This window comes from Corythoichthys intestinalis, chromosome 9 (assembly GCF_030265065.1).
Source record: "Corythoichthys intestinalis isolate RoL2023-P3 chromosome 9, ASM3026506v1, whole genome shotgun sequence".
In the NCBI taxonomy this organism is placed as follows: domain Eukaryota; kingdom Metazoa; phylum Chordata; class Actinopteri; order Syngnathiformes; family Syngnathidae; genus Corythoichthys; species Corythoichthys intestinalis.
The window spans coordinates 13378850-13405253 of NC_080403.1; the positions used below are offsets into that span (position 1 = coordinate 13378850).

A 26404-nucleotide genomic window follows, 5' to 3' on the forward strand; every position below is an offset into this window, starting at 1 on the left:
AACCGGCTGTTGCTTGCTTCGCATGCCTCCCTTTCAATAGTTGTCGCCTCGCTCGGAAATTTATGAAAAATGATCACATTCGGTTCGTCCTTCTTGACATCACTACACAACGGCTCTTGGGGTATGTAGTCTTTTGTGCTGCTTTCAGTTTTGAAAAAGGACAAGAAATGATGAAAATATGGAGATAGATACATGGTCCATGCAGCGTTTTAATGCCTATTTATGAGTGCAATAAAACAATAAAACTCAAATGACATTATCTCCCGTTTTCTTGGCCGATTGACTTCAAATAAAAACTGGTGTGGGCATCAACTTCCGCACTTTCAAATGAGACCAACCAGCGGCACGTGGGTGATGTAATTACAGCGTGACGAAGCTTCAAAGACAATATGCGTAAACGCGTCGCTGCCGACACGTTCGGTGTTAAAGGGTTAACCGTCAAAGTGAAGTCTAACTGTAACTGTAGTCTTGAAACAAATCTGAATAAGGAAAAACATTGCAATAAAATAATGCAAACTGGTTAAACTTGAGATTAACTGAGCTCTGTCATGACAGAACATCGCTTCAATGATATCTGGCGCCATCTAGCGTCGTCAATCGGTATAATGTCTGGACGGCCAATATAAGACAACCCCCACTTTTTCAGTGTTATTTCATTGCAAAAAAACACCGTCTTATATTCGGGCCAATACGGTAATTGTTTCACTGCCCGAAAACCTGCACTAAATCCTTAGTAAATACTGCTGGTACTATTACAAATGGCAATTACACATAGAAAAAACAAATAAATTATAAATAAAAATCGGAATAATAACATAATAATAATAAAAAATTCCTGTAATAATTGAACAAATCGGGTTCTAATGTGGCGGACCTTTTATGCAGTACTTGAACACACCGCTTGGCTGACATGACGGTGAGATAGAGAGTGCGGTTCTATTTTACTTTTAATGTTTTTTTGCTGGCGTCAACTGGCTTCACAAGTTAATGGAATAAATGATTAGAAACCTGACGAAGCACCGATTTCTTTAGTGATGTTACCACAATAATAATTGGCACTTCAACTTATAAAGACTGGCGAACGTAGGTCGGAGTAGGACTGTCGAGATCGACATTGAACGGCCGTATCGTCGAGCCAGTTCACGGATGTGCACACCATGCTCATACTTTTCTATCATTTACATCTTCATTTCCATAGTACGCGTCAACGTTTCCTTTTTTTTTACCACCTGCACTAACCTTCGTGGAACCTGTGTTGATTTCTCTCACAAGAAAATCCACCGTGCGTCCATCTTCCAGCAAAACAAAGAAACCGCGGTGCTGTCATAAACCGTCGTGTTTCAAGCATGTCGTTGGATGTAAAAACAAATGGCGAGTCAAATTTTATGTTGGATGTCGAAAAGATCGTGTGTCAAAGCGATCGTATGTCGATGTACCACTGTTCTGGCAACTGTGGTTGCCAGATTTATACAGTTAAAAATAAATAAATAAATAACAAAACTGTAAAATACTCCTAAAAACAATATACTGTGGTGCTTTGGTAAAAAATTTTTTTACTGTAAATTAGTTTTGTTTTTTTAACTAAAAACAATGGTAGAAAGAATGTAACAGTTTAAACTTGTGCTGTGATCCATATGCAACTCATCTTGGTGGCGACATCATCACACTCCTTTTCCCATTCTACATCCGAGATTTGCACCCACACAGTCACCTTGGCAGTTGAGCATCCTGTCTACTGAGCTACTGAAGACCAGCTGGACAAAATGCTGTGCATGTTAGACGGTTAAAAAAAAACTTTATTCCCTGAGAATTTAAATACAGTACAATTTGGCTGAGCTATTGGCTCAGTAGTCAACATGCTTGACTTGGTTTGAACCCCAATTGGAGAGGTTGCCATAAGGTTGCTTAACTTTCTTTATTGAGAAAAGGGGGGACATCAGTGACGTGGAATAAACTTTTCAAAAATTAGAACACAAAATCAATCAATATTGGATTAAAAGTTTTTTTTTTATATGTAGCAAACTTTCCTCCTAAAACAATCCTGTCTCTGGTGGAGGCAATAATTAGAGCTGAAAATCGACTCAATGAGACCCAGACAAATTACAACTCAGACAAAAACAGTAATATTTCTTTTCCCTGTGATGAAAAAAAATCTGTTTTAAAAAGGCAACAATTTGAAACCGTCTCAACATTTCAGTTCAGACTGGGAATTTTTGTCTGAAAATCTCATGGAGTCATATTTAAACTGCTGTTTTATACAGCATTGCAACGTTTATTGTGTCAGTGTTACGTGTGAAACAAAAGCAGATCCTATTAAGAAACTGCAGAGGCAAAGGGTTATTGGTCTTACTCTTTGCCTCTGCTCTTTTGTGCAGTTGCTTGGAATCCCTGAGGCTTAATTAAGAACTAGGTACTGTGAGTAAAGTTCTATCAGACTAAATTATTGAGCCAGAAGGATTTGTATCATATCCAGTATCTCGGCATATCAACTCGACAGACATTCAAATGATTAAGTGCGCTGAAATCAGATCATGGCCGCTAAAAAGGAGGATGTGAAGGACCCATTGAGAATGTGTTAGAAAATAGCCAGCTGCCTATTAAAACAACATAAAAACTCTCAACAGGAGTCGAGACTGCAGACAAGAATCTTTTGGGGTTTCCTCTGTTTTTCTTGTCTTCCTCCATCGCTCTCCTCCCTCTGCTCGTTGTTTCCATGGAAACTTGCCGGTAGATGGAGAGGGTGAAGAGCGAAGTGGAATGCAGACCAAGACAAGTTGGTGTGTCTGGCCATGCATGGTGCTCGGTCCTCCGGGAGAACTGGCGAGCATGCAATGTGTGAACTGGCCCCGGTCCAGTCACGGCTTCTTGTTCTTTGTTATTAATTGAAGTCCAAAACTATCGCCGTCACGATTGTTTGTGGTTTGGTGGTTTCTTTTCACTTTACATTCATTTGGAAAGCAAAAAAACATCATCCTCTTCTTGTCACCTGCTCTCTTTGACAAGCATGGTTGCTTAGTTACAACCGTGTCAATGTCAATTCGCCCCATGCTGCTTTTGCCGTGGTTAAAACTTCTCTTGTGTGACAATTCTCCCTATTCAAACCAGTTGAGTTAAACAAAAACAATCAAACACCAGGGAGAAGCAAAAGACGCTTGTAATACTTGTGGAGAATTTGTGGAGATTGCCTTGCAGCTCACTCGCTACTTTTAATGAGAAATGAGAGGTGGCATGTTGCATTAGACAAAGAGTGTGGATGTCAGAGTTTTCATTTGCTCCCTCAGCAACTTGTCAACAAGTGGAAGTTCACGGCGTAAATGGGTCAAGTCACTTCTGCTTCCCTCGAATACAAAAGCACCAGCAGACGGAGCGAGAGCGTTGCGTTACACAAGAACATACTTTCATGTTTGGAGTGTAGAATGCGCACTGCAGTTTTCCCAAGTGTGAGGATTTGCTTCATTAGGCACGCAGCCAATAAAATGAAAGCTTGCAATGTTATTGGCAAAAAGTTGCTGTTTTGTATACTCATATCACAAGCAAAAAAAAATGTCTTAGAGAACAACACGGCAAGTGACAACGCTGACAAAAGAATTGTGGCTGTCACATTTGCAGCCTTCTTCCCAAATGTCCACATACCCCAGGAGGTCTCCGAGCTCACCAGTGGATTCTCTTTGCTGTCTTTGTTAGCTCCTTCGTCTGTGCTCTTTTGATATTTCTCTTAGTGCTCTTTCAAGGAATAGTCTCTTTACTGCAACAATTCTGTATACCCCAAAAACATTGGTTATTACTTTGATTGAAATGTACAACAAATTGCGTGCAGTGTTCAAAAACAACCTTTGAAAACACATCCTATTTTAACCATATATTCTAGCATGTTTCTTTTATTCAAAATCGAATGATGAACATCTAAAATTAAACATCTTTGCGCTGATGTGACACCTAGTACAAAGTTAAATAGTCTGAGTTATTAGTTCAAAGTACATGATTTAATTAACAATAGTATCACGATACGTACTGTAAATAAAATTTGGTAATTTGGTAGCTTCTTCAATCCGGAGCAGGGGTCAAGTTCGAGTCCAGGCCTGGCCGCAGATCACACGGAGATATATAGACCCCAATCACATGACGTCACAACTCCACCCCCCTGACTTGTGCCGCCATATTGTCTGTCAGCTCATCGTGTTTACATATTACCGCTACGTACATTCCTCTTATTACTGCGTGTTTTTCTGCTTGTGTAAGGAATCACCGCCTAGTAAACAAACCCAAAAACCTTCCTGACAATCGTTAACATTGATTAATCAAAATGATGAAGGCATGTGTGGCGGCTGGTTGCAGTAACAGAGAAGATAAACGGTCATTTTAGTAGTTGCTGTGTGACCATTGTTAAAAGGGGAAATCTCTAAAGCAGCACGGTTTGTTTATCTCGGTCCATGATGCGTTTGTGTCGACAGCCGTCAGACAGCGGCGAAAACATCAATAGTCGTGATGCCAACACGATCGCAGACATCATCAGACGGCGACTATGAAGCTCGTCACCACGATCGCGCAGCAAGAAGGTGAGCACAACATCAGGTGTTGTGCCGAAAAATAGCCACTCCGTGTGAAATGTCCCCACTGACGGGAGCGCCCAAACGGAAACGACTTACTTGTACCGTGATTATGTATTATTTTACTCTGCTTGAACTAATAAATGTCATACCTGTGTGAACTAATAAATGTCATACCTGTGTGATTGTCATTTTAATATGGTCGTGAAAACCTGTAGACTAATACATTTCTGTTCAAAGACGGTTATGTGGCCCAGTCCACGATTTGTTACTAAAATACAGTACTAATATTTTGTGTAATTTAATTATTTAAAATTGATCTTACAGTCGTAAATAGATTACTGTAATGCGTCCATGAAAACATTTGATGTTTTCACTTCAATAAAGCATTATAAATAAGCGCTTCCGTCAGGGGGGACATTTCACGCGGGGCGGGTTTTTTTCGGCACACACCGGCCCGTTGTCGAACCGCCGATCAAGTTTCATTTTACAATCGTGACAACGGTGACGCTCAGCTGACCAAATGTCAGTTTACATTGGGGCCGGTGCCGATTTTGGGTACCCGACTCCTCATCGTGACATAAACTGGAGTATGATTGGAAATTTTGTGGTCTCAGGAGGAGCTCTGACGCACGGGACGGGACCGGACGGAAGGAAACATCGATTTGGGCATCAAATATGGATCTGGTGACTGGATCGACCGAAGCTTTTCCAAATAACGGCTTTAATGCAACTCATCCAATGAGTTTACAGCGTCTGAAAGCACTGGGGTTTCCATAATTTGCAAGTGAATCCACCTTTAGAAACTACGATCATTGACAATTCGGACACACAATGACGGACAATATGGTGGCACAATACAGCGATCACATGATTGTGTGACGTTGGTGATTGGGGTCTATATAGATACTGTATACACCTCTGGCCAAAATTATTGGCACAGCTGCAATTCTGTCCGATAATGCTCAATTTCCCCCAGAAAATGATTGCAATTACGAATGCTGTGGTAGTAGTAATATCTTCGTTTATTTTGCTTGCAATTAAAAAAAACACAAAAGAGAATGGGGGGAAAAAAAATCATTATTATTTTACACAAAACTCCAAAAATGGGCCGGACAAAATTATTGGCACCCTTTGAAAAATCATGTGATGCTTCTCTAATTTGTGTAATTAACAGCACCTGTTAGTTACCTGTGGCACATAACAGATGGTAGCAATAACTGAATCACACTTGCGGCCAGTTAAAATGGATTAAAGTTGACTCAACCTCTGTCCTGTGTCCTTGTGTGTACCACATTTTAAGACAAGGTAAGCAAAGTTGATGTGGACCAAAATGCGAGCCGGAAAGAGATGAAGTGTGAAGTGATATTTATTGTACAAGGGTAAGGTGTTGAGCGGCTGGTGGGTTGAATGGTCAATGGCGGTGGCTGAGGCTCTGGCTGTGGCTGCGAGGGCTTTGATAGGTGGGTGTCCTGATGGCAAAAAACAGAATAAGTTAAGAGTACAAAGACGAGAGTTAGAAACTACAGGCTTGGTTGGCCGATGTACCAATTGTGACTGGCAGAATCATCTGACACCTGCTTGCTGACCAGGCCGATCCTTATGAGCAGTGATGATTTTTGATGAGCTGCAGGTGCGCTCCCAGGTGAGCCAAGTTTGAAGTGATTCCATACATAAAAACAGGAAGTGTTATAACATAATAGCCAACAGAGGGGAGTGAGGGCAAGGACCACCACACCACATTGAGCATGGAGAGAAGAAAGAGGGCCAAAGAACTGTTTGAGGACTTGAGAAGCAAAATTGTGAGGACGTATGAACAATCCCAAGGCTACAAGTCCATCTCCAAAGACCTGAATGTTCCTGTGTCTACCTTGCACAGTGTCATCAATAAGTGTAAAGCCCATGGCACTGTAGCTAACCTCCCTAGATGTGGACGGAAAATAAAAATTGACAAGAGATTTCAATGAAAGATTGCGCGGATGGCGGATTAAGAACCTTTTCTAACATCCAAACAACTTCAAACCGTTCTGCAGTCGGAGGGTACAACAGTGTCAACCCGTACTATTTGTCGGCATCTGAATGAAAAGGGACTCTATGGTAGGAAACCCACGAAGACCCCACTTCTGACCCAGAGACATAAAATAGCCAGGCTGGAGTTTCTCCAAAACATAACTGAGAAAGCCAAAAACGTTTTGGAAGAAGGTTCTCTGGTCAGATGAGACAAAAGTAAAGCTTTTTGGGAAAAGGCATCAATATAGAGTTTACACGGAAAAAAACGAGGCCTTCAAAGAAAAGAACAAGGTCCACACAGTCAAACATGGCGGAGGTTCCCTGATTGGGGTTGCTTTGCTGCCTCTGGCACTGGACTGCTTGACCGTGTGCATGGCATTTTTAAGTCTGAAGACTACCAACAAATTTTGCAGCATAATGCAGGGCCCGGTGAGAGAAAGCTGGGTCTCCTTCAGAGGTCATGGGTCTCCCAGCGGGACAATGACCCAAAACACACTTCAAAAAGCACTAGAAAATGGTGTGAGAGTAAGCACTGAAGACTTCTAAAGTGGCCAGCAATGAGTCCAGACCTGAATCCCATAGATCACCAGTGGAAAGATCTGAAAATGGCAGTTTGGAGAAAGCACCCTTCAAATCTCAGAGACCTGGAGCATTTGGCCAAAGAAGAATGGTCTAAAATTCCAGCAGAGCATTGTAAGAAACTCATTGATGGATACTGGAAGTGGTTGTTCGCAGCTATTTTGTCTAAAGTTTGTGCTACCAAGTATTAGGCTGAGGGTGCCAATACTTTTGTCCAGCCCATTTTTGGAGTTTTGTGTAAAATGATAATGATTTAATTTTTTTCTTTCATTCCCTTTGTGTTCTTCATTTCAAGCAAAATAAATGAAGATATTATCTAGATATTAGTGACAGAACTGCAGGGGTGCCAGTATTTTTGGCCAGCAGTGTTGAAATGTGCATAGCCAGTTGCTGTAGGTTTCATAATTATTTATAAAAGGATTTTTCGTCATTGTTATGTTATTTCTTTCACATGAGCAGTCCATATTGAGCAACCCATTGTGTATTTTGTCCTTCTGTATATACACAAGTTAGCTATTCAGGATAACCAACTATAACCATTGCACAGAACAGATAGTGAAGAAGGTACAAAAAGAGAAGACAGTGCTTCTTTGTATTTATATAGGTTGCCACCAAGCTCTGTTTCCTGAGAATACCACCAGTAGATGCGATTGTTCCATTACAATAACTAGTATGTGAGGGTCGATTGCAAGGTGTGCAGGTGTCGACAACTATTATTTGTTCGGTACAAAAGGAATTTGTGGCACCATATATTACTGAAGATAAAATCAGATTTTTAAGAGATTTTTTTGTTTATTGATTTTGAGCTGCTGTCTTAACCAGAAGTGCAGCTAACACCTTTTACTTCAGCCAAACTACCCTATTTGCGAGGAGCACTGTATATGTACGATGTATGTACGATAAAACAAAAGCCTTACTGCAACACCGAAGAAATCATATATTGTACTGATTGGTCACAAACTCACTTCAACTTGCATTTGCATGACAGTCATAATTTTTGAAATGTATTACTAATTTCTACCAAGCCAGCAGTTCATTTTTACTTTTACACGCTTCGGAGCCCAATAAAATATATGATGTTGGTGCACATATACATTTAAGATGTAATATCCAACCAAGGATTATTGCCTATTTTTTCTCTTTCTCCTCCTGTGTGACCGTCTCTACTTTCTGCAGCAGATGGCCTTTTTTAATTCAGGAGCATAAATCCCAGCAGCCTCTTCTACACTTCAAGCCAGAATGTGTGAAGGAATGGCAAAAGTGGGGAGGGGGACAAGAAAAAGAGACAGAAACAAAGCAAAAGCGAGTGGGTGGAAAAATGAGATGAAGAAAATTGAGGTAAAGGTTGGAGAAATATATTATTCAGGTGGCTTCTTACGTTGACTCTCATTTGGAGAGTTCTCATCAATTTAATAATACGACATAGTATGAAAAAGAAAAAAAAAGCTAACATATTGTGAACATTCATATTTAAAAAGACTTGCAGGAGAGTAAGCAGGATTTATAAACCGAAAAGCAGGATGGATTACTTGCTGTTGATGCTGACATAAGACTCAAATGAAAAGTGAAACATGAAGATGAAAAACTGAAATAATTGGAATTTTCAATATTTGGTTGTGGCCTCGAACCCAGTCAATAAAGTGACACCAACTGATGTCTTCATTCTGTATTCTACGCATAAACTGCATAATTACCCCATGAGTACTATTAAACATATTTGGGTCCCTTGATGGGCCCTCTATAAAACCCAAGTAATTATTAAATACCACACGCTGAATACTAAACAAGATCACTTAACCATTTAAATAACTAAATAAGCTAAAATCTTAATCCAGTGGCTAAAGTATCAAATCAAGTGTCATCTAAATCGATTTATTAGGGTGCAATGTACAAACAAAACAGCAGCCTTCTTTCCACTTCATGCTACAAGTGACATCATTTCAACAGATTGAAAGAAAAATCAGGTGCCGATCACATGGTTTGTTATCAAAAATCAGATTGAATCACATACTGTATCTACAATCACATATATGTGACCGAAATGTGCTGAGCGATCAGATCTAACCTGACTTAATAAAGAGGGCATCCAAATGCTCTGATTGATTTTGTGGCGTGGGCCACTATTCAGACAGCATCCATTATGTAGAAGTCGCCGGCAGTCGGCTGGGATTTCCTCCAGCTCCCAGCGATCGTCAAAAGGATAAGTGTACCAAATAACAAACTCGGCAGCATCTTGGTCTTTCAGGTCAGGTTTGCATGTAAAATGCAGGTAGCACAGTCCCACTAATGTGTCAAAAAGAAAATTGGACTGGTAGAAGAGCACAATGGAGGGGGCACCAATACTAAAGCCTTTGTTTGGGTTACGCAGGAATTATCTTCAAACGGCTACACTATGAATCTAGATCAAGTTCAAATTTCATTTCATGCATTATTTGTTTATTTGGGATAAGTTGTGCCTTGAGATACAAGTTGAATTTGTTCTGTGACCACATTTGTAATGCAAAAGTCTCGTACCTAAATTTCAAACACTTTCTCTATTGAAATGAATTGGAAATATAAGTAATCTCACTCGATAGTGTTGTACTTTATAATACTGGAAGGGCAAAGAATTGAATAGTTTTTCACTAAATCTAAATGGATGCTGTACTGCTCCTTGTGATATGCTTCTCTTGACCACCTGGGGGCAGAATGATACAGCTCTGCATGGAGACTACTAAACGCTCAGTAAACCGCAGTAAGATAAGTCAACATTCGTGTGGCTAACGTCAATACACCAGTGAATATTATATATATTAGAGATGTACCAAAAGCAAATTCTTGGCCGAAACCAAAAAACAAATATTGGATACATTTGGCAGAAAAACCAAAAGGCCGAAAAAGCACATGTATATAATTCATATTTTATTTATTTATATTTTAGATTATTTTATTTCATTATATCCTATTACAACCCCGAAGGCTCGAGACATTTAATTTGAAAAGTGCCGATTCTGAAACCCCATGGGAGGGTGCGTTCCTGGTGTTCTGTCAGATTTTGCACCCCATCAGAAATTTTAACTCACGGCAAGTATGGGACACTCGAAAAATGGGTCTCATACCTCCAATTTCTGAACTAAATGAGATCTCATTGTACATTTGTGTGGAACTGCAGTTCACAACAACAACAAAAAGCTATTCCAGTTTCGCCGAAACTAGTAATGCTCTTGCGAAGGCTATTACAATCTCTCCTACTCCTTAAAATAAGACTCAGCATTTTCTTGTGCAACAAGAGGAATCGATCGTGAGCCAGACAAGGTAACAGTATACACATAAACTCCAAACCACTCACGCACAGGCTGAAATACACTGTACTCAATTTGACGCGGGACATCAATGAAAGCAACTTCAGAACAAGAGTGTGACAGCGATGAAGCAAATTAATTTTATTTTCCCTAATTTAATAAAGATTTGATATTAAGGTATTGGTATAGGTATTTAGGATAGGTATTTAGGATAGGTATTCGATACCTCAAATTACTTCCAAACTGCGGACATGTTGGCTGTGAGCCAGTAGTATTAGCTCGCCGTATTTTGATTACGTCATCATAAGAGGACTAAAGCCTGAGTTATGCTTTTGGGTTGCGGTGACGGCATAGCGACAATGTAGACCCTACGTCATCAATGACCATCCGATAGTTCTGCAGCAAGGGAACGCGTTGCTCTGTAATTTACTGCCAAGCCACTAGAGGGGTGTGGCATTGTGTTTGTACGGTTTTGGGGGACTCTTGTCGACTTCCTTTAGTTTTCTCCCGGTTACACATCAATGCCACCGGAGGTGGAAAGCATGAATGTGGATCTTCAGCTCATCAACATTGAACAACAAATGTTGATCATACTGTAATGTCCCTAACTAAACGCGGGTCCTTGAAGAGGCGATCAGACTGGGGAGCGGTGACATAGCCAGAAGCGAGTGGAATGAACTGCAGAAAGTGAATGTTAGCGGTTGCTTGTTGCGGCAGCCCGCTATTATTTTGTTATTTGTTTATTTCATTGTTGCCGAAATAAAGAGGGGAAAGCCATCTAGGGCTATTAAAATACAAATGTTGAGGCGCAGGCGACGCAGAAGACGGTTGCGGAGGTGGTCTGTTTGACTGTTGATGCCACACAGAGACTGGCAGTGTACGAATTCTAGCATCGGGTAGAAGCCAGCAAGCTGCGTTGTCCAGCGTTTTGTCTGATTTCTTTGCCGTGTCCTACAACCAGCCAGTGGGAAGTAAGAGCAGATTTCTGGCGGCTATGGAACTTCAAACTGCGTTGGAAATCTTGATGGTAAATACGTTATCATAAAAGAACTGAGGCAATCTCAATCAGTGATGATGTATCAATTGTGTGAACTGTCTGTAGTTGAAAATTAAACATCAAAACAACTCTTTTGACACCAAACCTGTGCATTATTGCATTATTCTTCATACACTTGAAGTGTAAAATGTAAATAAGTCAAAGACTCGTAGCAAATATATGTACACAATAAATGATGAAGTGCACCAACCAAAAATTCGACATGAAGTGATAAAAAGCTGTCAGTTTTTGGCCGACTGTGTCACCGCTTCGTGTGGCCATTCGCTTCCGAACACACACATACTTGTCTCGGAGGTTCTTCCACTTTTTTTTATGGAATCGCTGACCTCCAGCGGCGTATTTTCATCAATCTCCTTCCACAAATTGCTAACCATTTGGAAATCTTTATAATGTCTTGATGAAGCATTGTAGAGGTTGTCGTACTTGTGGACCTCTTCGGCGGACCTCTTCGATGATAGTCTCGTCGGCTTGGTCCATTTTTGCGTGTAGCACAACAATGTTTGAAAATGGGGGTGATTTAATTTTGAACTGAAAACAACAGTCTAAGCCGCAGGTGTCAAACCGATTCCAGAAAGGGCCAAGTGGGTGCAGGTTTGCTTTCCAAACAATGAAGAGGACACCTTTTCACCAATCAGATCTTTTACATGTGTAATCAGTTAAACTTTGTCAGGTAGGGTTGTTCCGATCATTTTTTTTGCTCCCGATCCGATCGTTTTAGTTTGAGTATCTGCCGATCCCGATATTTCCCGATCCGATTGTTTTTTTTTTGCTCCTGATTCAATTCCAATCATTCCCGATAATTTTTCCCGATCATATACATTTTGGCAATGCATTAAGAAAAAAATGAATAAAACTCGGACGAATATATACATTCATCATACAGTACATAAGTACTGTATTTGTTTACTATGACAATAAATACTCAAGATGGCATTTACATTATTAACATTCTTTCTGTGAGAGGGATCCACAGATAGAAAGACTTGTAATTCTTAAAGGACAGATGTGATTTTGTATATTGTGACTAAATATTGCCATCTAGAGGATTTTTATGAGCTTTCAGTAAAGGATAATTCAGGCATTTAACTTCTGCCCAAATGCATGATGGGAAGTGCCCTCATGACTGTGCGTAGTGCTACCAACTGATATATCTTCTCTGCGTTAGGGACTAACTTCAGGTGTTAAGACAAAAATCAATTGTTACCTTGCTTCCCTACAATGCTTCCCACGATATTCTAATCGTAGTGAGAGGGATTGTAAGGCTTTAGCCAATTAAAAAATGGTTCCAAAGACTACCAAATATCACCCTACTTGTGGTACGCTGCCTTTTATCTCTCTATATGGGCAAAACGGTGCCATTACAGATCGAGCGCGACAATGCGAGTGTGGGTCGTGCAGCGCATGTATTAATTGCATTAAGCATTTTTACGTGATACATTTTTTTAAAAATAATTTCTGCCTCTCGGGATAAATTTGAAAACCTACCTTAAGCCTAAATTAAAGACTGGATGAGTGTAACATATTATGTTTGTAACGTTAAATACAATTAGAAAACGATTTAATTAAAAAATAAATATATATATTAAAAAAAGGCATGTCCGATATTTTTTTGCCGATTCCAATACTTTGAAAATGACGTGATCGGACCCGATCAATCAGGACATCTCTCTTGTCAGGTGCTGCTTGTTTCAGTTGGAAGTTCATTGGTTAAACTCTCTGCACGGTATCGACTGGAACAAAATCCAGCACCCACTTGGCCGTTTCTGGAATCGGTTTGACACCTGTGGTCTAAGCAGACCAATCACAATCCATTTGTGTTGCGTCACCACATGTTGACGTGACACCTAGTCAAAATTCTGTAAAGGTGCAGGTCAGGCTACGGCGGAGGTTCGTAAATTGAGTCTGCCTTGATGGCGGACGTCAGCCTCAGAAGCATAACTCAGCCTTTAGGTTCTCTACACTTTTCGGTGCTAAACTTTCGGTCTTTTACCTGAAAACCGGAAATGCAATTCTTAGCTAGTTTTGGCCGTACGTTTTCGCCATGTAATTCTCAGTCACATTTGTTTTTTTTTTGTTTTGTTTTTTGTTTTAACCTGTCCCGTTCAGCTGTTTGACACAGAGAATGGAAGTCTAAGTGCCCGGATTCTGAACAGTTTTAATGTTTCACATGGAGAGTCTGACATACTCCCATTGTGATCCTTCAAAATACCTTTTTATTATGACAAAGCAGCGAACAGGAAGGGATTATGGGGGGACAGAAGAAAAGAAATACAAGAGAAGAAAGAAAAGAAACACATACACAAACAACAACAAGAAATACATTGAACATCTAAACTAGTTACTAATATGCTGGTGCTATCGTCAGCGAGATGTATTTCCGGTTTACACCATGTGGGGGCCAATTGGCCAGTGAAAGAGGAGAATGGGGGTGGGGGTGTCTATAAGACTATAAGCTAAGTGATTGAAAGGGGTAGAGTGTACACAAATCAGTTCTGTGATCTAGAACCCAGTAATCGTGTGAATCTCTTATGAGTGTAAGCCCGTTGGCGACCAACCCTACGCCGCCGCATCGCCAATCCCGGCACCGGAACCCCCAACCCGAGCATGCCCTACCACATCCAGCAGCACGCAAGCCCCACCGGGCGCGCGACAGCCACGCAGACGGGCGGAGAAACCACGCGGGCGCCAACCCAGGGCCACGGTCCCCACCCAGCCAGCCCGGGGAGGGAGGGCACGCGGGGGGGCCATGCGCAGCCCATCCCTCCTCCCGCCGCCCAGCAAAGGAGCCACCGCCCCCTCCCCCGGGACCCAGGGTGGTCCCCCGGGCCACCCGCGCGCCCATCAACCGGCCTTCAGGGATGGCAGGAGGGGACGCATCACCAACACCACGCCTACACCCACCCCCGCCCGCCCACCCGGGCCACGAGCCACAGCCACAGCCCCCCAACCGGCACGGCACGCCATGGGACCCCCAGCGGCCCACCAAGCCCCAGGCAAGGCAGGGCCCCCCGCCGGTGCAGGCGACACCCCGCTGATACACCGGCGCCCAGCCAGCGACCCGCGACGGAGCGCAGGGCGGATGCCCAGCCAGAGAAGAGAGGGGAAGGCGGAGGCAGGAGAACGCCCAGGAACTGCCACGGGGCGATGCAAGATCAGAGACCCGACCCCCCAACCCACTCCCGCGGCCGGCAGCCGAGGCAGAGGGGAGGCCACACCCCGGGAGCCACGCCATATGGAAAAAGTGTGGGACCCACCTACCACCCTATTACTGTGGCTGCCAGGTTCCCGACTGGCAGCCATCACCCAGCACCGTGATGGGGGTGTGAGGGGAGGGTAGTGCAATGTATTAAAGGAATCTTTAGCACAAAGGGTTGTAAGGCTGCGACAGCAAATCTATTCGTTAGCCGTAGCCGACAGTTTTCCCTTATTTTTTAAATTAAGCCAGAGGAGTTTCCAAATGCAAGGCCATTTCAATGTTTTAAATACAGAAGGTATAACTGTTTTTGTTTTTCGTTCAGTTTGACAATAAACGTCAGTTGGAAGTGGGAATGAACAGCTTGAAGCCTCTTTTTTAAAGAATTGTTCAGTACCAGCCAAACTGCTAACTGTTGTGCAGTGAGGTGAGCTTAGTTCACTGTACAGTGGTGCAAATAAGTATTTGGTCAACCACCAATTGTGCAAGTTCTCCTACTTGAAAAGATTAGAGAGGCCTGTAATTGTCAACATGAGTAAACTTTAACCATGAAAGACAGAATGTGGAAAAAAAAAAAAAACAGAAAATCACATTGTTTGATTTTTTAAAAAAATATTTCCAAATTAGAGTGGAAAATAAGTATTTGGTCACCTTCAAACAAGCAAGATTTCTGGCTGTCAAAGAGGTCTAACTTCTTCTAACGAGGTCTAACGAGGCTCCACCCGTTACCTGTATTAATGGCACCTGTTTTAACTCATTATCGGCATAAAAGACACCTGTCCACAATCTCAGTCAGTCACACTCCAAACTCCACTGTTGCCAAGACCAAAGAGCTGTCGAAGGACACCAGAGACAAATATGTGGACCCGCACCAGGCTTGGAAGACTGAATCTGTATAGGTAAAATGCTTGGCGTAAAGAAACCAACTGTGGGAGCAATTATTAGAAAATGGAAGACATACAAGACCACTGATAATCTCCCTCGATCTGGGGCTCAATGCAAGATCTCACGCCGTGGCATCAAAATGATAACAAGAACGGTGAGCAAAAATCACAGAACCACACGGGGGGACCTAGTGAATGACCTACAGAGAGCTGGGACCCCAGTAACAAAGGCTACTATCAGTAACATAATGTGCCGCCAGGGACTCAAATCCTGCACCACCAGACGTGTACCCCTGCTGAAGCCAGTACACGTCCAGGCCCCTCTGCAGTTCGCTAGAGAGCATTTGGATGATCTAGAAGAGAACTGGGAGAATGTGTTATGGTCAGATGAAACCAAAATAGAACTTTTTGGTAGAAACACAGGTTCTCGTGTTTGGAGGAGAAAGAATACTGAATTGCATCCGAAGAACACCATACCCACTGTGAAGCATCGGGGTGGAAACATCATGCTTTGGGGCTGTTTTTCTGCAAAGGGACCAGGACGACTGATCTATGTAAAGGAAAGAATGAATGGGGCCATGTATCGAGTGATTTTGAGTGAAAATATCCTTCCATCAGCAAGGGCATTGAAGATTAAACGTGGCTGGGTCTTTCAGCATAACAATGATCCCAAACACACAGCCAGGGAAACAAAGGAGTCGCTTTGTAAGAACTATTTCAAGGTCCTGGAGTGGCCAAGCCAGTCTCCAGATCTCAACCACATAGAAAATCTGTGGAGGGAGTTGAAAATCGGTGTTGCCCAACGACAGCCCCAAAACATCACTGCTCTAGAGGAGATCTGCATGGAGGAATGAGCTAAAATACCAGCAACAGTGTGTGAAAAGCTTGTGAAGAGTTACAGAAAACGTTTGGCCTCCGTTATTTCCAACAAAGGGTACATAACAAAGTATTGAGATGAACTTTTGGTATTGATCAAATACTTATTTTCCACCATGATTTGCAAATAAATTCTTTAAAAATCGAACAATGTGATTTTCTGGGTTTTTTTTCCACATTCTGTCTCTCATGGATGAGGTTTACCCATGTTGACTATTACAGGCCTCTCTAATAATTTCAAGTGGGAGAACTTGCACAATTAGTGGTTGACTAAATACTTATTTGCCCCACTGTAAGTCATACACCTCAAGGCAAAGCAAAAATCTAAAACATTGAATAAACAAATAAAAGGTTAGAATTGGGGATTGGGCTGGCAGAAATATCAAGTTACTCATAACTCAAGATATCACAGTATTAGCATCGAAACAGTTTACCAACACAGCAATTACTTTTTAAAAACAGGTAAATATGAGCACAGATGTGTCCGTACGGGTCCTCTCTACCCATTTTATTAATTTGGACACATCCTTGGCAGAAGAGAAAAACTGAGCAGAGATGTGTCCTCATAAACAATACTGGTAAAGACTTTGTTGCCCCTTTTCAGACAATGTGAAATGCATAAATCTTCTTTGAGATGCCAAGTTCATTTTGTGCCTCCCATAGCCAGTTATTATCAAAACCAGGAAATGGCTAGTGAAAATAAAGTGTCTGACCTTTTCTAATAAGGCCAAGGATACAATTAGCGACAAGGACCTTGAAGTTGAAAGTGTGTCATCATACACTGTTCATTCCACAGGCTCCTCCCGTCGCCATGGTTTCCAAAGGATTCCCAGTCTACTTATCCCATCCATCACTCTTGTCCTCGCTTTCAACTGCACCCCCGAGCCTATCGCACCAGGAAAAAAGGGGGAATCCCTTACATGGGCTCACCAAAAGTCCTCCTTTTCCTCTCATTCTTCTTCCCAGGAGCCCCATTCCACCTTCTTCATCAAACATTCATCCTCTGACTCTGTCTCGCACACTTTGTCGCTGCAAGAAGTGATTGGTCTCAATGTGTGATGGGTGGATAGCAGTTTAGTTTCTGTACGACAGTACAAATGTTATTGTGTTTGGCTTGTAGTTTGTTTTTGTTTTTCATAATTTCTTGTACAGCTGCACTCTATTGGTAAGTTTTGTTTTTTCAATCAATAAAAATAATATTTCTGTATATTATCTTGGCATGATCTGATTTTCATTCCTGCCAATATCACATTTTCTTCAAAGGGTTATTAAGATGTTACATATTACATGAACTAGATCATGAATCTTACAGTGCACTGCAAAACTTTAGCACAACTTACGTACCACCGTGGACATCGCCGCATTTTGCTGATGGATATGAATAGGTAGGTGGACTAAATTTTCACTTCATCATACTCACAACTGTTTTTGAAATGATGGTTGCCCCATTTAGTTCCATACCGGCGTATTAATGCATTTCGTTATGACAGTGCCTTTTAAAAATGAACAGTATTCTCTGCTGTTGGAAAAAGTATTGCATCGGATCTTTCTATATTGTAAAAGTATGCTTTGGCCCACACTGTAAATGCTAATATACAGCTTAATTAAATATGATATGTGAAGCAAAGTCAATTTTGATCAAGCTGTTGTGACCACACATTTTCAATAAGTAGTCATTAACGACTGGAAAACATGCCTAACTTGATGTATTTCAGTTAAGTCAAATTAGAAAAAAATTGTACCCAGTGTTCTTTGGGTGTAGTTTCAGACAATCGCAGATCTGCCTTGTGTATTTCACACTTTTCTGACACCAAATCATTCCCGCACACGTCCACGGTCAACCGCGCTGTCAACCAGAGCTCTCTTCAGCACCTTCACTTACTTTACATCGATTTCGTAGGTAAATGTTTTACTTTTTTATAAACTGCCACGCAACGCCACTGTTTACAAAAGAGCAAAATATTGTAGCGACTGTTATTCATCTGTTCCACCGCAATGGATGATGGGTAGTTGTGGCAACCACAACTGAGAGTAGTGATTGCTCTTGTTATGTGATGTGTGTTCTGTTCATGAATGTGTTGTTTCTTAGGGTCGTGTGGTGTAGGGGGCACAAGAACAGCAAATATTCCAAAAAAAAAGCAGGTCCCTGTCATTCTTTTCCACGTTGATCGCCACAATATTTACTTACCAAATCGATGTGAAGTAAGTGAAGGTGTTGAAGAGAGCTATGGGTATATTTAATAAGGTTATACTACTGACTGTTCATTCCACATCAAGCATTGACAAAACATTCAGCAGTGTGTCAAGAGCCAATGTCTCTTGTGTCTTAAATGCATTGTTGAGCATTTTAAAACAGTTCAATTCTCCTCAATGAATCCATTGAGTGCTCGCCCTTCATTTATTTGGGGGTAAGGTTATTCCTGTTTGAAAATAATTAATTAAATTAGCACGTGCTTTTTCTATTGTAGAATTATTTCAGGAAAAAAAATGTTTACCTGCATCTGATGAATGAGCAGCACTAATGCTAATTAAGGTATCACTTCAGTACTGGTAGATCACAATAAATAAGTTACTGTAATCTAATTCATTCAAGTTAATTTGAGTACTACAAACTCAAAATAAATAATTGACTATAATCCACTTAAGTTTAATTTAGTCCTTGAAATGTGAAAAAATTAAGTAATTTGCATTTAATTAATATTAGTAACATATATTTTACAATGCACAATATGCTATGGTTTTCAAATACTCACAAGCATTTGAAGGGTTAGGTAAATCAGTTAATGGTAATGCATTTTTTTAGGACTTCCAACTTGATTTTCATGAACAATGAAAACCAAATGACTGATGTTCTCTCAGTATAAGCAATAGATTTAACAATTTAAAAAGGAAAATAAGATGACTTCAAAATCAATGGCCTGTGCTGCTTGCTGCGCTTGTGACTCAATCAATGACACTAAATGACAAACAGCTCATTTTTTCCCAGAGTTGCATGTGTCTGTCTTGTACAAGTAGTCCCCAGGTTACGAAGTACCCGACTCATGTGATTTCGACTTTTATCTTTTATCTTTACACAGGAAGCGTAGAGCAGGTGGCACTAATGGCACACGAGTAAGAGCGTATTAGACACGAAGAAGAATGGAGTGGCACGCACACACAAGGAAGAGCGCATTTGTTCCAACCAGAGGTTGCGGTAGACATTTTCGTTGTCTGTCATTTTGACTGACAGGGTCATAAAAATCCGGTCATAGTCTATTTTGACCCGTCACTTAAATTTTTAAAATGATATTGATGACATATTCAATAGTATTTAGTATTCATTCATTTTTAATTAATATTGTAACGCTTGCTTGGCGGCGAAAAATTAGACACGGAAGTCGTGGTATTTTTCTCCCTTTTTACTCTGCTTACCTCCAACAACTCCGCCCCCAAAGAAAAAGAGGCAACGATATAGACCCCAATCACCAACGTCACACAATGATCTTAATTGTGGTTGTCAGCCCAAAATCTTCTAAATATATATTAAATGCATCTTACCAGATATAAAAAGACTAATACATAGTCTGTGGTGATCGTTTGGTGCCCAGATTTCTTGTCGAATTACAGCAGTCCATCTCGCTCTCATCTTCGCGTCTCTCAGAATACGGTAGAACTTCAAGTCTCTCCGTCTATCTTCTCTGTTACAGCAACCAACCGCCACACATGCCTTCACCATTTTGATTATTAATATTAACGAGCAGAAAAACACGCCGTAATAGGAGGCATGTACATAGCGGTAATGTGTAAACATGACGAGCTGACACACAATATGGCGGCTCCGGTCAGGGGGGCGGAGTTGTGACGTCATGTGATTGGGGTCTATACACAGGCGGCAATCTTGTCCATCAATTAGATGACGCGCTGGCACACCGGGTGCACCAATAAGAACCTCGCGTTGATGTGTCAATCACGGTGCCGCCGCCAGACCCCGGTGACGCTACAATATTCTGACAGAAGAGCCAACGACGTCATGCATTAAGAGAGACAATAGCTAATTAATATGCTAACTCGCCACCCTGTGGTCTGGGGTGTGAATTGCAACCTGTCAAAATGACGGACGGACTTCCGTCACCGTTTTAAAAAACCGGTCAACGACGGAAAATATCCGGTTAACGCGACCCCTGAAGTTCCAACGAAGAAGTTGCACAGGCAAGTGACACAGAGAGGGGAAGGCCTGCGTGCATATTTGTTGCTTGTGAAGCATCCACAGAGGAAACACCTGTATATAACACCTTTTGTGCTCTTTATTGTGTGTTTTCAAATGTGGTGGAATACTTGGATCGAGTTTAAGTGATTGTTTTTGATGATGTGCGGACGCTGATACATGCTAATCGATTGTGTGGATTGTTATTGTTGTATCAGCAGCTAGTTATAAACGCAAATTTGAATTGCTGTTATTGAAGATGAAATGGATTTAATTTCATTTTTATTTTAGTTTCAAAGTGTTTATGTCATGAGCAGCTGAATAAAGTCAGCAAACCACACAGACATCTGTCAGATTCAGAGATTTATTTGTCATTGACACCAGCTCTCACAAGATGACAACAGATGACAACGAAATTCTGTTCAATGAGTGAGCATCGGGCTGCTGCAGACGTTCCGTGCTGCCAATTTCCTCTCTTCTTCAGAAATTACGGAGTAAATTACAAGTAGACACACATATATCATACAACATAGCAGGGATATGACACGACGCACAGGTCACGTGCAGGATTTTTTTTGTACGAAAATAAAGGGGAACCACCAGTCATGGCTGGAGGAAGGGGGGAGTCAGTGATAGTAAGAAAAAGGCGGTGGCGGACTCGAGGGGGGGAGGTTGTGTGTGAGTGTGTGTATGCACAAGTGTGTCAGTGTTTGTACGTGTCTGTAGACAAAATAAGAGTCGCAGGGCCCTGCGACCGGCCTTGGGAAGAGATCAAGGGCAAGAGATAGGGCCATCTGCATTGCTCACTCCAGGAGAAGGGAGGGGTGGAGTAAAGGTGTACGGGAAAGGGAAAGGAAAATTATAATTGAATTAAGCCGAATAAGTAATTTAATGTGTCCAAATACAGTTGGTCTTCAGTCAAATTTGCGCTCCTCATGCTGTAGGCGAAATCTCAGGTCCCATAACACTAGAAAACCCAGCAGAGGCCGACTCTTTCCAAGACAAATACTCCTAATATTCTCCTAATATATTCCCCTTCTCACGACACAAACTCAGCCTGTTACTGTTTTTCTCAAAGTTTTCACACATTTTTCTTGGAGTAATCTCAGACACAATGACCACAATTCATGCTCCATGCCCCTGATTCAGTCCTTCTAAACTATAGACACAATTCCTGCTTTACACTCAAATTGCAGATCTAAAACGCTATATTTCAAAACAATGTATACACTTCGGCCATTTTTTTCCTGTTTTTGTGTGTAGTGTAGGAGAAGTGAGTTAAAAACTGTGTAAAAAGTGTAAAACTCCATGAATACATGTAAATAAATAAATATGTAGCTTGACTTGAACTGACGCAAACTATCACATGAATAGTTCAAACGTGGTGTGTTCCCTTCCGTTTGGGCCGCATATCAACACAATGTATATCTAGTAGATGCATTTCCATATGAACGTTTTTTTTGTCTGTCGGACAACGACTTGGCAATTCAAAAGCATTTGGGTCATTTTGGCCACCTCTGGATTTTCCCAGGGGTTAAGCCATATCGGGCATTGCTTGGGACTATTAGGAGAACCAGAATTCTCTGGGACTTTTAGTGTTAAGACATTGCCAATAGTTGCGGTCTGCCTCGACAGTTCAGTCACCTGCCCCAACAGTTCCATCACCTAGCGCAAGGTAGCATCCATTTTTCTCCATCCTTCCTCGGACAGAACCGTGAGTCCACGGAGCCAGTTCTAGATCCGAGCCTCGATGATGTTTTCCAGTGCCTTGAGTCTCACCGTTTGATCCGTGATCAATTTGTTGATTTCCTTGAAAGCTGCCGTCTTGGCAACTTTCCGGTAGAGCAGGGCACCTCCTAAGCCAAGCAAAAGGGACCCCACGACCGTCACGCCAAACAGCCAAATATCCTCGATATCTTCCAGAGATAGGACAGTAAGACACGCTGGCTTCCAGGGATCCCATGAATTTCTCACATATCCAGTGGAGAAGGTACTATTTGGGCAAGACGGCTTTCCTGGTGTACCGTGTCATCGTCATTTCAGAGCTTAGCTCGCTGTCTAGATAGGACTTAGCACCTTGGCGAGGAAGGTGCAATGACGTATGATACATGTTTTTGGATAGTTATTTTGAGATTTGGGGTTTTTTAGGGGTACTTAAAGAGTTAATTCACACTTACGCTGAAATTTAGGTTACGTTGCCAGCGTAGAACGGAACTCGTTCGTAACTTGAGGACTAACTGTATCTGTAATGTAATAAACCAATATGCCATATTTATATAACAAGTAGTAAATCTATCTAATCGGATATTCTGAAAGCTTATTCTTTTGCCACTAATACAAATAGGATTTACTTTGTAATTTGCTCAAAACTAATATACCTTAATTAAGGAATAGTTTCCCTTTCCTCACTCTAATTCCATGTTTTTCACCAGTGTAATTGTATTTACATAAAAGATCATTTTCATTATTCAAGTTGCTGCATGATGATATTAATGCAACCTTTACACGATCGGCATTCTTTTTAAAAATACGAGACCCCCTAGCGATGTTGTGTACTGCCAAAAAGCTACGGTGTTGTAGGTGATAGCTCGTATATGCCACAGAGAGTCCATTCAGAATTGCCATTCAGAATGCAGTTTCTGCTGTCAGATTGTATCAAAAATAACCAAAAAGTTGAAAATTGGTTTAGGCTTTTATTTAATCTGCCGTTCATTAAATACAGTTCAGTTATATTTAACATTAAATACAACACCTTTTTTATTGTATATTTTTGGTTGGGTCTAATTTATATTGATGTGCAATACATTTTGACTGAATCTTAATTTAAGTGACTTTTGGGTGATTTTCCTATACAGAGTATCTATGTTTTTATGTTTAAACTGTCTGTGTTAGGCCATGTCTACACGTAGCAGGGTATTTGGCAAAAAAAACTTTTCCTACGGTTTGGCCAATCATCCACACGTACATTTAAACATGGTTCTTGAAAACTGCGGCTAAAGTGAAGAAGTGCGAATTCTGCTTTTGTGGCGCCATCATGTGGGCACTGATAACCGAAGATTTAACTGTAGAAACGTCACTGACTGCTATAAACTTAGTCCCTACGTCACACATGAGAGCAGTGTTTACATTTGCAGTAAATTAGACAGGTGCTTTTTTTGCTTCAATTTGCTTACAAACGCTTGCAGTGCTTCATATTGAAGAACACACGCAAAGGATGGGGGTATTATAAACAATTATTTTTCGCCCATTGTTATGAATTTGCTTAAACATGATTGAATGCGGGTGGTTGTCGAAGCATTTTTTGCTGGTGTGTGCTGGTGTGGATGTAATTATTTTTTCCCTATGTATTATTAGGGCAGGATCCTCGTTTTAAAAAAAAAAAAAAAAAAAAAAAACTGCTAGGTGTAGACTTGGCCTTACTGTGGCTTAAAATAATTAAATGTTGTTTTCATGAATAAAACCGCTTCATGCGTGTATTTTAATTATGATGAGGAAAAGCGGCATGGAAAATGAATGAATGAATGAATGAATAATTATCATGGCACTTAGCACTCAGTGAAGATTTGCGAATTTTGCGTTTGTGGCGCCATCATGTGGACACTGATAACCGAAATGTTTTTTAAAGCCGAGGATCCTGCCCTAATACATCGGGGAAAATAGTTACTTCCACACAAGCACGTTTGTAGAGAAAAAACTTCCACAGCCAATCACCTTCATTCATTTTTAAGTACATTAATAACAATGCGCGAAAAATAAATTGACCATAATACCCCCATCCTTCGCATGTGTTCTTCAATATGAAGCATTACAAGTTTGTAAATAAATGGAAACAAAAAAAAGCACCTGTCTAATTTACTCCAAATGTAAACATTGGTCTCATGTGTGACGTAGGGACAAAGTTTGTCGCTGTTAGTGATGTTTCCACAGTTAACTCTTCGGTTATCAGTGTCCACATGATGGCGCCACAAACACAGAATTCGCAAATCTTCACTTCTGAAGGAGTTTTTAAGAACCCTCGTTTAAATGTGCGCGTGCGTGTGGGTGATAGGCCAAACGGTAGAAAAAGTTGTTCTTTTTGCCAAATACCCTGCTACGTGTAGGCATAGCCTTTGTCACTACGTAACACATGACATAGACAATAACTTTTCGCCCATTGTTATGAATGTACTTAAAAATAAATGAATGCGGTTAGCTGCAGAACCTTTTTTTCTACAAATGTGCTGGTGTGGACATAATTATTTTTTCCCGAAGTATATAGGGCAGGATCCTTGGTTTAGAAAAAAAACTGCTAGGTGTAGACATGGCCTTAGAGTGCAATTTTTGTGTGTGTGTGTGTGTGTGTGTGTGCGTGTGTGTAAAACCTTTACGAACCGTTGGCCTACATAATAATTCATTGTAAAATTTGACAGTTTCAAGCAGAATAGAATACATTATAAGAAAACCTTGCACAAACATGATGAAATATCGTCATGGAACTGCCAGCAGGAGTGTCACTTTGAATCCAGCAAACAGACTTAGAAGTATTTTATCGAAAGCTTTCGGCACCTTCACACCTCACACTACACACCTCACTTAAGTGTTAGATTACTATTTTCATTTCAGGCTACATATTCCGAAGTTTGGTAAGTATTATTCTGTATACATACATATATATACACTGTATATTTACTGTATATATACAGTATACTACATATATTTTAGATCACTTGCAGAGCACACATTGAAGCATAAATGAGCAGACTTATACGGTATATCAATATGGGTTCGTCATTGACTACAGCAGATGTTGCGTGGGCATCAGGTGCACAAAAGAGTAATAAACACAAACACACACACATGCACTTTCAATCGAGTGGAGCTCACTGACTACTGGAGGACAACCTTTTTCCAAGTTTCAATATATACATCTACCAATTCAATTTACAAAATCAACCCAAATATATGCTTCTCTGTATTTCAATTAAACTATATGTTGCCAAGCATATGAATTAAAATAATAATAATAGTATGGCATGTGTTTGTTTCCAGGTCAGTGGTGCATCAAGGCAAACTATCTGAACCCTTCCATTCAAAAGTAACAGGTGATAAGGAGTGTGGCGTCGGGAGCTTCACGTGATGCACATGTACTCTTCACATTTTTCAATTATTCATGATATTCAACATCTTGTCCACATAGCTCATCGTCATCCTGCATCCTATGGATCTCACTCCTTCCTCCATTTGTCTTTTTATATCATGATTTCTGTTGTTATTTTTGCTTGGCACTTGCAGACTTGTCTAATTATGCACTTTACACATGATCAACTAGTTCCCATGCATGTGTTCCATTTTATTAAGTATGAATATTAGACAAGATTTTATGAGCACTTTATCTCTTTATAGACCACTCGTTGAACTCATCAGCTGCCATTGACGGTGCTACGAATGATCGCTGCCAAACGCCAGTCAAAATGGATTGGACGCTTAGCACCATCAATGGCTCTGAAGCAGGAGCAGTGGGTTAAACACTATAAAATTAAATAACAATAATAAATGTTTGGAGGGGGAAAAAACGACTTTAGAATATCATTTTGGGCAGTAAACATATTTATTCGTTTTAATTCTATTCAATATTCTCTTTTTTATGAAATTGTAATCTTATTCATTCCTGAAAAATATATAAATATGAATTTGCGATCTGGCGTCAGCAACATATTTTGGGTCATGTGGGTCACATTTGTATACCAAATGGTCTTGATGAGATTGTTTTTTTGTTGTTGGTGTTTGTTTGTTTTTTTCAATGACCAGTAATAGT

At 40.8% G+C, this 26404-nt stretch overlaps 1 protein-coding gene across 2 annotated transcripts in view; it reads right to left on the reverse strand.

Moving 5' to 3' along the window:
• grm2a (glutamate receptor, metabotropic 2a) overlaps nt 1–26404 on the reverse strand; it is an 83956-nt gene that overhangs the window by 56634 nt on the left and 918 nt on the right. The window lies entirely within an intron of this gene.